Source organism: Meles meles, chromosome 8, assembly GCF_922984935.1.
Source record: "Meles meles chromosome 8, mMelMel3.1 paternal haplotype, whole genome shotgun sequence".
Taxonomy (NCBI): domain Eukaryota; kingdom Metazoa; phylum Chordata; class Mammalia; order Carnivora; family Mustelidae; genus Meles; species Meles meles.
In genome coordinates this window covers 102,298,630-102,312,203 of record NC_060073.1, presented here as the reverse complement: position 1 = coordinate 102,312,203, position 13,574 = coordinate 102,298,630, and the positions used below count along the sequence as shown (strand labels likewise).

Here is a 13,574-nt window from a genome sequence, read left to right as displayed (position 1 = left end):
TGTTGGGGGTCAGGATCCAGGATATGAAGGACTTTAGGTGTCGCAATATTCCAAGGTCAATGGGAAACAGGTGAAAAGGTTGAAACTGCGGAATGATATGATCATGTTTGTGGTTTAGAGAGATTTCCTGGCTGCTGCTTAGCAGCGTGGAGGGAAAAACTGGAAGCATGACTCAGTAGTCCAGGTGAGAAATGAAGGGGGTCCTAACAGTTGCATGGAAGATGAAGAGAAGCAGATTTGCAAACAGAAGGGGAAAATCTAATTGATTTTTCTGATAGGTGAAAGGAGAAAAGAGAAGGACCAACCCTTGCTTTCTGACCTGGGTAGGTGATAGTGCCGCTTCTCGAAGGGGCAATATAGGATTGTTAGAAATGGTCTCTAAATTTAAGTTTTTCCCATCACATTAGACCAACTGCTCCTCATGGATCCCGGAATTAGCTTTGATATACACTAGTGAAAACAAATTACGAGAGCATGCTCTTCCAAGAAATCAACACAGGTTCACAGTTGATACAACATTGTTTTTATTGGGGATTCAAGGGACATATGACAAAGTCTCATAAAATGTCAACAAAGTCACATTTTGTGCTTGGCTACTCTTTAAAAAAAAACAACAAACCTGCTTATTTATGAACTCACTTAATGAGAACTGTGTGAGATGTGTCCAATAATCATCATTTTGAAAACAGGACGACCCGAGCCACAAGGTCTATGTCAGACAATGCCAGATTTTTACGTGGAAATTTACAACAGTCAAATATGCAGGTACTTCCAAACACCTAGATGTTTGTCCTTAAGTAGACCCAGCTTAGCCGACCCCTTCAAGATGGAATTGCCCACTGAACCTCTGTGTTATTCAGCTGACCACTTTATTAATCATTACTAAATGCCAACTAAATGCAAAAGAGCTGGTAGAGAAGAGTGGTATTTCCTCAATTCTAGCTTTTTAGGGCTGAAGTATTCTTGAGTTAGTTACAAGGATAAGTGAGGATTAAAATAGCAAATAACCATTGATATTTTTCAAAAACATAAGGACTATTGAAACAGTCACGTATAAATATTCATGCGGAAGCACTTAGGAATACATACTGTGCATGAAATTGGGTAAGAAAATGCTCATTAGAAGATCTGGTTTGTTTAGGTGAGCTAAGAATTCCAAATAACTTAAGGATATCATTGAAGACATTATACACATAACTTGAGCCATTAATGTTCTCTGGGGATGGATCATTGACAGTTGCTATGTCAAAAGATGCTAGTTCATAACTGGCTTTTTTTTCATGTTGAGGTGGGGAGCCAAAGAGATGCAAAATTGAAGTAATCTACTAGGTGCGGTGCTCCCTGCTCACCCAGAAAGAATGCTTTCCTTGATCAAACTCAAGTTCATCCTTCATTTAGGCAGGGTGGCGTACTTTAAGAGCCTCTGAGAGGAAACTGGGCAGCCTGGTTTCTGGACATAGCCCTGCCAAATGTATGATCTTCTCTAAGTCGTTCTAACTTTGATTTGTCATCTGTAGAAAAGCACATCACAACAGATGACCTTTAAGTGCCCCTCCCCTTTTTAATTCTCAAGAATTTGAGATTTCATGCAGAGCACAGTGAACAATTTACTTAACGTCTGGCAAAAAACAGTAAAAGCCAAAACAAAAGCCAAAAATGCCAATAAGCTCTATTTTCCAATTCTTTCAATTTTCTGTCATGAAAATTCTTTCCATCATTCTAACATGATTTGAGCAGAAAACTGAAAAAAAAAAAACCTGACGGGATAACTGAATAATGTACCTATTTGTTTATCATAAAAGACGATCAAGGAATATTCAAGTAGTAATATTGCAACATTGATCACAATATTGTGATTTAGTGCTTTAGGTCATGAGTTTTGCAATCACAGTTCTGAATGAGAACACTGTATATGGCAGTTTGGCTAGTTACTTGATCTCCTTAAACCTTTTCTTTTAAACAAGGATAATAATACCTATTTTGCAGGGTTGTTCTGAGTTGCAGGCTTAAGTGAGTTCATATGCAAAATGCTTATCATACAGTAAGAACTCCAAAAATATCATGTATTCTTGAGTTAACAGAAAAGTCATAAGTTCTCATATTACACCAATCATTGTCACTTGCTTTAATGGCAAATAAATCTGATGATAATTCTGGGTGACACCCAGGGTGAGAGAGAGGAGGTGTGGTGCGAAGTCCTTACGGTATATGCATAGTTCCACTGGCACTGAAAGTCAACTAGACATGTATAGTCATAATTCCCTAAACTCACCACATAGATTGCTTCTTCTATGGCTTTGCTCACAATATTGCATTCATTTAAAGGACTCTATTTTCTCTTTCCTTTCCATTTATCTAAATCTTTAATATTCTTCTTCTTCTTCTTCTTTTGTAAATAGGCTCCATGCCCAATGTGGGGCTTAAACTCACAATCCTGAGATTAAGAGTCACACGTTCTACCAACTGAGCCAGACAGGTGCGCCTAAATCTTCAACATTCTTTAAGATTCATCTTTGATTTTCCCCCTTTGGGAACTCTGTTCCCTAAACAGACTAGTTTTGCCAGATAATGGGGACTTCCTCCGAGGTCTTTTTTTATATCTTTTGTTGTGGTCTTAACATCTATAGACCTGATTTGTTATGATCTTTTCAAAACTAGATTTACACTCTTTAGAAGCAGTGACCATGTCTTCGGAACCTATCTTGCTTGATTAAAAGAACAGTTAATTGGTTGGTGTCAGGTGGGATACGGTGGTATTTTTCAGCTGCCTTATGAGTTTCCACCGTTATTTTAGCCTTTGTGTTGCCTCTGACTACCTTGTTATTTCAAAAGTACTTTATATTCCTTTAAGTCACTCTTCCGATCAAACCGTGTGTGGGCTAGAAATCAACCTACTTATAGTATTAATTTTGTTCCATAAAACATGAACACATTTGTGCAATTTTCTAATTTAAAAATTGGTGCATTAATAAGCATATCCATACCGGGGAGATATTCTAGAAATGAATGTCCCACTGAATTAAAATACAGAGGAATACACATGAGGAAGGGGAAAGTCCTTGGCTCTTTAGAAATCTAGATGTCACTGTGAAGTTTTTTCTGTTTCTTGAAAAGATTGCCTCGTATTCTGGGAGTTCTATTGCCTGAAATTGCATCCCTTGGGGGTGATGCTTAGCAGGAGAGGTATCTTCAGGTGATCATTTCCTTTGTTTCAACTTCGTAGTTGGCTTGAGCGTCCCCCAGTGTAGCTGTGTCCAGTGCCGTTTATGTCCTTTCACTGGGGAGACCTTCCTGAGGAGGGGAGCTATAGGACCAGCTGAAAGGAACGTCAACGCAACTAAAAAAATAACAGAACATGTCACAGAAAGTTATCACATTGACTCTTTGGTAGAAATAAGTAAACATGAGGATCCTCGGGGGGCCATGCTATTTCTAAGTACATATGAAATGCTACATCACCACAAAAATGTAGCGCTCTCTCACTGTTCACGTCGCCAGAGGAGCAGTCAAGCCACAACACTGCTTGAGTGCGAGTGCCCCACGCTAATCCTTCCGGGAGGAAACGCTCCTTCAGGTTTATCCAACAGACAACTTACTGAAATAGGAAATGGAGGAAGAACGACAAAAAAACGCAGGACATTAAGGACAAATTCAAAGAACTCTGAAGACTAAAAGCAAAATAAAATGATTGTGGGGACAGAAGGGCTTAACAATGCAGAGGCGAGTGAAGTCACTGGAATTGTTAGGAATTAATGTCAGTTTCTTGTATTTGGCTTTATAGGTCTAGTGCCTGACTCAGAGCATGACCCATTGTGCCCCGTGGAAGAAAGAAGGAAAGGAAGAACAAAAGGGAGGGAGGAAGAGAGAAATGGAACAAGGAAGGAAGGAAGGGAAGAAGGAAGACAGAATGCAGGTGGAAGGAAGGAGAAAAAGCAAGAGAGAAGAGAAAGGTTTCTGAAATGCACACATGGCCAAGACAGAGTGTGCAGGGAGGAAAGCAGGGTGCAAGCTCCTTCAGAGACTTGGAAGCCAGGAAGAGCAGGCTTGCTTAATTCAGGGAGAGATTATACATTTGGAGTGGCTCTGGAAAATAGGGCAGGGCAATTTTCAGGAGGTTTTGAGCATGTTAGGATTTAATTTGGGAAGTGTGGTGGGTTAATGGGACTATTGTGGGTTTTGAAGGGAATATTAACATGATTCAGATGAATCGAGTGGAAAGGGAAACGTGGAACTCAAAGGCGTCAACCCAATGGGGTAAAACAAAACCACGCTGTAAGAAATTAAAAGAAGGCAGAAGGACCAAAGAATATGGTCTTAAAATAGAAAGGCAGGTGCTTGTCTGGGTTTCTTCTGCGTTAATGCTGAAGGACATGGGCTTAGAAGTCATATCAAGAATTTCCTTCTCCCACTGTGTAGCTTTTTTCATTCTTCAGCTGTTCCTTTTTTTTTTTTTTTTTGTCACTGCCCTTCCTGAACATGAACTTCAGCCTTCACTTTTTTAGCAGCAAGGCAAAATACGTTAGTAAATAAGGCACCTGGACGTGGAATCAAATATAACCTTGAAGGACAACTGTTGGTACAAACGGATACAAACGGACTTCGGATTCAAGGGTCTTGGAGTTGTTCTTCTATTTCTGTATTTGAGAATGGCTTCAAAAATTCTTAAAGCTGTAAAAACATTTAGAGACCAACTAATCCAACCCACTCATTGTGCAGAAAAAGATATTTGGAGAGAGCTGTATTAATGTTTCTTTTATTCTACGAAAGCTGTTATGAATGAGATATATTTTGCAGGTGGATTTTAATTTAACTAAAGCCTTTATTGTCAGCCTCTTCATTATGCCAGCACAATGAAGATGCATAATGAGTTAGGCACAGCCAAAAGGATACACTACCCCATATCACTGATCTACTGCTACAGATCTGCCCTAAACACTTGGAATATATTGAAGATGGGTCTCTGCATGGCAGGTGTATTTGTTTTCTAAAACCTAATCAATAGCCCAGTGTTACATATGGTTAACAGGTTATTTTTCTGTTCTGATCGAGTGTGCGACACCTGATCCTGGGTGAGAAGTTAAAAATGTATCTTACAGATTTTAGAACCATATTTTGTGAACATGGATTGGGAAGGTGGGGTGCAGAGCTCTTGATACACATGGGTAAGACTCATTTGTGAATAAATCATACTGTTCTTGGAGTCAGGAAGGATGCTGTGCACAATTTTGTGGTGACTCGTGTGGGTAGTGTCATAATGGAAAGTCCTTGTATACATGAGCAAATGAAAGGTAAAGCAATGCATTGCTTTGGGGGGGAGGTGTATGGATACAGACCATGCAAAATGCCCCTTTTATTAACATGGGCCCCATCATTAAAATATATTTTGCAGAATAAATAGTAGAAAAATATGAACCACCGTATCTTGGTGTCTATTATGAGTTCAATGTTCAACAAATCAGGCTTCTTTGGGGCCTCTGCCTACTTAATTGGAATGAGTAATATCTTGTATGATCTCAACTTGAGCCTCCCTTGAAATCCTTTCTGTCTCCCCAATGTATAAGCATCAATAGGGACCCTTGCATAGCCCAGCTCAGGGTCCTTCTGTGATCTGATGGTAATGATTCTCCAAATTTGCATCAAGAGCCTCTTTGCCTACTGGGCATATAGCAAGTGCCAAGCACCAGGCTGACCAATCAACTCACTGTTTCACTGCCTGGGTTTTTCCAGCTCCTTGGTGGGGAGGGGGTCTTCAGTCCAATGAAACACCATGTCGAGACACCAAAAGGGAAGTTGATGTTAGTGTGTAAAGGACCTAAGTTAGCAGAGTTTCAGTGATTCAGCATGCACCATGCAAAATGGAGGAAAAAAATGGAAAATAAGTTATTACCGTTACGATTTTGGTTACTTTGATTAAGTTAAAATGATCTCTGCCTAAAGCCATTTCCCTGGCATTTTATCTCATCCCAGTAAAGGAAATGGATTTCTTATGAATAAGATTTACTACTCTAATATTCTCCATTACTTCACCAATTGTCCAAAAGTCTGAATGAAGACTAAATCCGTCAAGAGCAGGCAATATTTTACAACTAATTCAAGGGTCCACAATGACAACGTTCTTAGAGATCATTACTTTCCGATATCTGGGTCACACACATTCATTCATTCTTGCACGACAGCACAGACCGTAGAGCTCTTGTGTTCTTATATTAATTAGCAAGGACTTTTTTTTTATATATTTTTTTATTTTTATTTATTTATTTGACAGACAGAGATCACAAGCAGGCAGAGAGGCAGGCAGAGAGAGAGGGAGGAAGCAGGCTTCCTGCCGAGCAGAGAGCCCGATGTGGGGCTCGATCCCAGGACCCTGGGATCATGACCTGAGCCGAAGGCAGAGGCTTTAACCCACTGAGCCACCCAGGCGCCCCTAGCAAGGACTTTTTTTTTGAAAGCTGATTTTAAGAACATTCTACTCAGGAGTCATTTCAAACGATGAGAAATGCCCATGGAAAAAAAAATCTCAAGTAGGCAACACGTAAAACAACACACAACCCTGTGCACATTAGTATAATTACACATTTGCACATTATATCGGATGCATCCAATATCTAATTTTTTGAAAGCTGATTCCACTTGAGATTTCAATAACAGCATCAACATTTTGCAGGTGGCTCCCTCTCTATAGTATCCAGAGGGAATTATTCCTCTAATGTGCTTACAACCCTCAAGTAAAAGCTGAAACTCTCCCTGAAAGGACCAATGAACAATGAAACCGGGAATATTACCTTGATAGATTAGGCAGGGGAGGGGGGCGATTCCACCAAATATAATATTCAGCATGGCTATTTGTCCTATGCCTTCTGTGCACAGGATCCTTATTTGCGTCAAGCAAGAAGAAGCAAACTTAAAACACGATACTTATTACAAAATGCGGAGGCGGCTTCATACATATATTCTGAGACAATGATATGAAAAGCGAAGGGGTTGACGAATTTTTAGAACACCTGATAAAAGAGAAATGTGCGACCGAACGGAGCATTACAACTTTGACTGAAAACAGAGAGCCCTACGTTAAATTCTGCTCTTCTAGAACACAGGGTTAATTTGTCCCAAAGAGGATGCCAGATCAAAGCTCCATTTTGAGGAACAGGCTTTTGTCCTCATCCTTCTGTATGAATCAATCCATTATCAAATAACCAAATATTTATTTGTGATCTGGGAGAATGGGGCATATTATTCAAGTTGATTGGATCCATTTTCTTGATTCCTCCTTAAAGATCTTTCTGCTAATTAGTCAGGGTTACTATTGAATTATTTAATTATCTGCACTTTTGTGCAATGAAATATGTTGTCATATCACATACTTTATCATGCTACTGCTGTTCACACTTAATGATGCCTCTCTAGTTAGCAGTTTCCTTTGTTCTGCTCAGTAAGTGGTTTTAGAAAGGGGGTGGGCCGGGAAGGAGGAGCCTTGGGGTTTGTAAAATAAAATCATACATTCCTGGTGCACATGCAAAACTTTATGCATTTACATGAATCTCTTTTTAGAAATTAAGTTGCGATTCCATTTGGAATAAGCTAAGAGGCACATGTCGGTGACTTCGAAGGCAGCCAGAACGATATTACTACCCCTTGGACATCTCTCCAGTGCATTTCCATTGCGGTGCAATGGGGAAGTGATTTAATTTTTTTTTTTTTTAATCAGCAAGGAATGTCTTTAACAAGGAAGAAGTAAATTATGATAATTACTCTGAATGGTCGGATCCTTGAGCATTACTAATTAGCATTTATTGCCTGGATTATAGAACAATACATGTGAAACCGAACTGCGACTGCTCTTTTATGCTGAAGAACTGAAAAAGGCAATGAAGCAAAGAAGGCAGTGTCCTCAGGACTGTAGTCTGGTGCTTTGCCTCTCCTTGAGACTGGGCGAATCCCGCACTTGTGAAATACACAAACGTGGCCCTCAGTATCTCTGGCCCATCCATTTTTGTGTTGGGCACATATTTACATATGATATCATAGTCATGAGAGACTAATGAGGGAGAAACATTTTGGCTATGATGTCATTTGGGGACAGTTTTACCCATTGTGAGAGTTTAACAATAAAGGGCACGAAACTCGCCGTTTCAGAAAATATACATTCTTCTATAGAAATTTTGGCTTAAAAAATTGAAACAAAGAATTCAGTTCTTAGTGAAAAAAAATTTCACGTTCACCTCCCCACTTTCTCTTAGGGGGACCACAGTTGCAAATAATTGAGAAGAAGCGATTGGTATGTGGCATGAGAGCGGTTTTTGGTTTTTTTTTTTAATCAGGAATTTGTAATAAAATAGATTCTGAAATTAGAAATAAATGAGATATTAAACAACGAGGCAACATCAGTCATGTAAATAAATGCCACTCAAATAATCTGGCAACTGAAATTGCCAAATAACCCAGTAGGTAGAAGAGAGAGAGAGGAAAATTAACCATCCATCACCCCCCCGCAGTCTCACGGGTTCCTCCACACCCCACTACAGCAAATGAAGAGAAAAGGACATGGTAAAATATAAAGCCAGTACTAAATACAGTCACTAGTCTTCCCAATACCTTCCATGAATTCCATCTCCCCTCCCCCCCAACCCCGATCCTTTTTAGTTTGAAAGAATAAGTTTGACTAAATCTGTGAGGAGATTAAACAGGCTGGTGATAAAAATTAATTCTGCTGAATGAGCAAATGCATTTGGATGGCAGAGATGCAAATAAGATAATACTTTTCTTTTCCTTTGACATACCAAGCGGATTAGTTTAGAATGTTAAATTTGATTTTATTAGAATATATTAGCAGTGTTTTAATTAATACCAATCAAACATTTTCTTTCCCTGGGGCTTGATGTGTTCCTAGTGCTTTCTAAATCATCTGTTTTTTCTCCATCAAAAACCACCCCCCCTTCCAAATTACCAAAGCCTTTTGTTACATTCTTCATCATTTTACTGTATTCGACAGAAAACTGTTTACCTAAAGGTATCTTGCCCATAAAATTAGCTCCCAGGTGCTGGATTTAAAATGAACACTGTTCATTAGTCCTGTTGATTTTTTTTTTTTTTTTAAGTAGAATTAGAGTCTCAAAAATAAACATCTTCTGTGTTTTTCTTTTGGGGAAAAATGTTGCAAAAGGAGTTTTGGCTGGTTCATATTACTTGGCTTTCTTCTCAGTGGAGCTTCCTAGAGCTGTTAAATTTCCAACGGAATTGGGTTTGAGCTGGAACTTCTTTGGAAACAGAGGCAAAAAAAAAAAAAAAAAAAAGGAGGAGGGGGAGAATCTAGTTAAAAATATGGTGAACCAGTATGCCTTGTGAACTGAATTGTAACTGTGTGTTCCAAGGAGGTGCTGCATTGCCCTGCACTCATTATCCACGCCTTTTCTCTCAAGCTTCCTGTCCTTCTGTGTCCGAAAGCTCCAGTTCACGTCTTTTTCCTTTCTTCCCGCAAACGCAAACCGCCCCCACCCCAATTCCCCGCCTTATTTTTTTTTTTTTTATCTGCCAAGCTGGATTTGCACTTTTAAAGATCAGTATCAATAATGCCCTGCTTGTTTCGGTTGCGTTCCCCCTTTAAAAGACAGCGCTCTCTAATTGATGCGTCTGGGCTAGTCTAGACTGGTAGTGATTGAACCAACCACCAATTATGTTATTCATTTCACTGAACTTCACTGATGGGCTCCGTGAGGAAGAAGGGGTGTTGAGAAACCTGCCCTTAACACTGGAGCAGTCCCCCGCTGAAATACAGAAATCCCGTGTGCCGTTGTGCACTCCCCAAATGCCTGTGTGATCAGTGGTGGTAGCAACCTCAGGGCATGAGCAATCCACTGGAAAACATGTGAAAAACCGAAAGAGTGCCTTGGAATACAAACTGCATCACTTGTATTAAATTACTATCCTGTTACCCTTTAAAATCGCAGAAGAATGATATCCAGCATGTTTTTATTGGCCCGGGCAGACATTTTCATAGAATTAACTGCACATACATTTTGACTTAGTAAAGCACCAAATGTTTTGCAAACAGTTGATATGAATCATGCGTTAACATATATCCATAAGTTAAATAGACCCTTTCCACAATTTCCAAATACCTATGCACACACATCCGCTAAGATGGGGAAAAATCATTAATCCTTTGTACGGAAACCAAAGGATGACTTGAAAATCAAATAACTCTTTTCTCTGAAGCATATCCAGGCTACCAAAGGCTGGAAAGTAATATTTAAATAGTACGACTACACAAGAGGTTTCAACAAAAGGCATGGTTCAATTGTTGCACGGTTCATTTTCTCAAATCAGTTTTCTGATACAAAATGGTTTCTTGACTACGATTTGGAGTCATTGACTGAAATTGCAATAAACACTTAAAAAAAATGCACAGGAAAAGAACAGTTTCCTTAACCTTCGACTACACGTATAAAATGAGGTTACAGCCAATATAGCGTCTTTAAAGGAAGAAAGCATTTGAAGTCAGGACTGATTAGGTCTTTTCCAAAAATAGAAGATAAATGTTGGCTCAAGGATACCAAAGCGGTTTAAATAAAATTGTATATTGGAATTTTTCGCAACAAAGGAAAGGTAAGCTCCTGCTTCTCTTCTTCAACTATGAGACAGACCTGAATCACGAAAATTATTCTGTCACGAAAAGTTACGTTTTCAGAAAACTGCAAACTAGGTAAACAATTACCTTAAGAGAAGATTATTTTAAATATACAGTTTGGCATTATAAATAACTTTGCTGGATTGAATTTAAATCCTGATAAAATTTTTCCAATCTTTAAATGAAGAATAATGGGCACTGATTACTCCCAAAGATACAATAATTGCATATGTATGTGTGCCCTTGTTATTTCTTTCCATTTATGTATTTAGAAAATGTATTTCCAATCCCTATTGCTTTTAAACTCGCGGTGTGTAACGTTTTAAAACAGATGCCCAGTAAGGAGGCTACATCGCTCCTCTTATTTTTTTAAAATCTTGCAAAGTAATACAAATTGAATCTTTATGAACACCGTAAATTTCATCCTCCACGTAGACTAGCAAGAGAAGAATTTTTAGCCTATTCATCTTTTAGCCCAAACTACTGGTTTGCCCCCATCGGAGTCTGCGTGTTCGCTGTCTAACCATATATGACACATACATGTGAGTACTGAATGGGTAACATGTCCACATGCCCATTTTAATTGGACACAATTTTAAGATTAACTGTTGAGTTTAAAAGTTGGAGGCACGGGGCATGCTGGGACTTCAGCTAATATGTTCTGAGGTCAAGCACCAGGTACTGAGCTGTTCTTGTTACGCTCTGATAGTACTGCGTGTTGCTCTCAAGAAACAGACCATGGGAGAGGAGTTCCACAAGCCTCGGGCACCAGTACGGACACACACACGCAGAGCAGCCAACGCGCTCCTATGACAGAATGTATATATACCTACTTGAACAGAAATCCAGGATCTGCCACTTTCTGGTCACCTGACCGCATCTAACAATGCAAACCTCAGAGGTGCACTCAATCACTTCAGAAAACTTTCTTTTCTTTTGTTTTTGCTTTAAAGAAAAAAGTTCCACCAAAGGTCCAGGATGCCAAGGCACGACTCGCAGCTCCCAAGAGCCTAACCCGTGGATTTAAACGGTAAACATCACAAGTTAGGGTCTCAGGGATTGAGAGGAGCGCCAACAAATTGTTCCTTCTTGAGACAAAGCAAAGCAAAACGAGAATGACAGGCAATTTCTCCTCCAGGTTCATGACCAAAAGGCACCAAACAGGTGGCAGGGTACTCCCTCGCTCTCGAAGCTTCCTTAGGTCACAGAATTCAGAGTCCATGTAAATAGAATATATTCATACACACACATACGCAGGATCTGAGGACATAGATACATACCTGAACACAACCACCTCGTGTCTATCACAGAAAACTCTTGGAAGCTTTGGGCAAAACAGTTTGACTAAAATGAAAAATAATTTGCATAGCCCGAGAGATGCTGACATTTCTTAAAACCAAGGTCTAAAATAAGGATAAAATGCCTTTTCAAAGCTTGAACTTACGACCAGCACAGCTGACGGTAAGGAAAATATGAGGCAGCGCTTTCCCTCTGGCCAAGCATGCTGCGTGCAAAATCATGGACATCAGGCTTTCAGAAGGAGAAGACCAAGAAGGAGGGTTCGGAGGCCATGAAAGTATAAATACGAACAGCGTTTTAAACTCACCCTTCGGAAGCGGAGCAGGGCTGCAGCCTCTCGTAACACCATTCCGAGCAAGGGGGGGAGATGTGAGCTTGCAGTGCGCTAGCCTGGGCGAGGTGTTTCAATAGAGGACCGACCACGGGGCGGGGAGGGGAGGCGGGGGCAGGAAGCGTTACACCAAATCTAGAGACTGTAACTCTGTAGTTTATGCTTTGACGAGGGAGGAAAAAAAAAGGCAATTTGGTGGACGTGCAGGGAGGGGCTGGGATGGATCAAATTTTGAAAATATTCGGTTAAAAATTTTTTTTAATTCTTTTCTCTTTTTCTTTTCTCTCTCTCTCTCTTTTTTAAAGAATGAGAAACCTCCCCAGAGCTGCTTTTAAAAAATTTCTTCCTTCTTCCTGCAGCGTGCACTTTGCCAGTCGGTCCTGCAAACGGGGCCTCGGCTGCATCAGCTGCTTGGCTGAAACCAAGGCCAAATCAGGCAGAGGCAGCACCAGGCTGTCATTTGGGAGGCGAGGTGGGAAGGGGTGGGTGCCGGCTGGGGAGATCCGTCTCCCCCGCGCCACTCCCGCCGCCAAACCTTTGGAGCCTTTTGCCAATATTTCAGAGGAATCCGAAGCCTAATTCCCCTCCATCTTCGCAGAACCTACCGGCTCTGTACCTGAGAGTGGCTTTTCCCCGTTCTGACTGGAAGCGGAGCTTTTCTGTGCCAGGGGCTCCTGTGTCGCCTCCAAAATCCAAAGGGAAGGGAGGGGAACTGGGTGGGTAGATGACTCTTTTACATTTTTTTCTTCCCCCTTTTCTCTTTCTCTTCCTCTCTCCCTTTCTTTCCCTTTCTCTCTCTCTCTCTCTCTCTCTCTCTCTCTCTCTCTCCTCCCTTCTTCCCTCCCTCCCTCTCTTCCTCCCTTCTCTCCTTCCTTCCTTCCCTCTTTTTTCCTTCTTTTATTCCAGCCTAAGCAAGGTAGATGGCTGGCTAGTCAAAGAGAATGACAAAGCAGCCAGTGGGAGGAAGGCATTGGAAGGGCCTCCAGCACTTGGTAAAAATGCTAAATATTTGGTATATATTTCCATATGCAACTAAAAACCATTAAAGCTCCAGGCTCTTCCCCAGTCTCCCCCCCTTGCAAAATAGAATCCTAACAGCAAGACAGCTAAATTATGCCTCCTTTACCTCTGCACAGGGTCTATTCGGCATCCCCACCCCCCCATCTTCCAGACAACTTTTTTTTTCTCACCTCTGGAGGTTCTTCTCAGGCACGATCGTCCGGTTCAGTTCAGGGTTTCTCCTTTCTCCCTCACTTTCCTTTTCCTCCCAGAAAAGCTAGTCCGTCATCAGCCTACCTTGCTTCTCTCTCTCTCTCAGCC

General features: G+C 40.6%; 1 long non-coding RNA gene across 1 annotated transcript; it reads right to left on the bottom strand.

The window, feature by feature from the left end:
* Positions 1-500: 500 nt before the first annotated feature.
* On the bottom strand, positions 501-12,407 carry LOC123949149. Its single transcript, XR_006820027.1, has 2 exons — positions 12,231-12,407; positions 501-3,337 (listed from the first exon to the last, which is right to left on the bottom strand). It is a non-coding gene; the product is annotated as an uncharacterized LOC123949149 (long non-coding RNA).
* Positions 12,408-13,574: the final 1,167 nt, after the last annotated feature.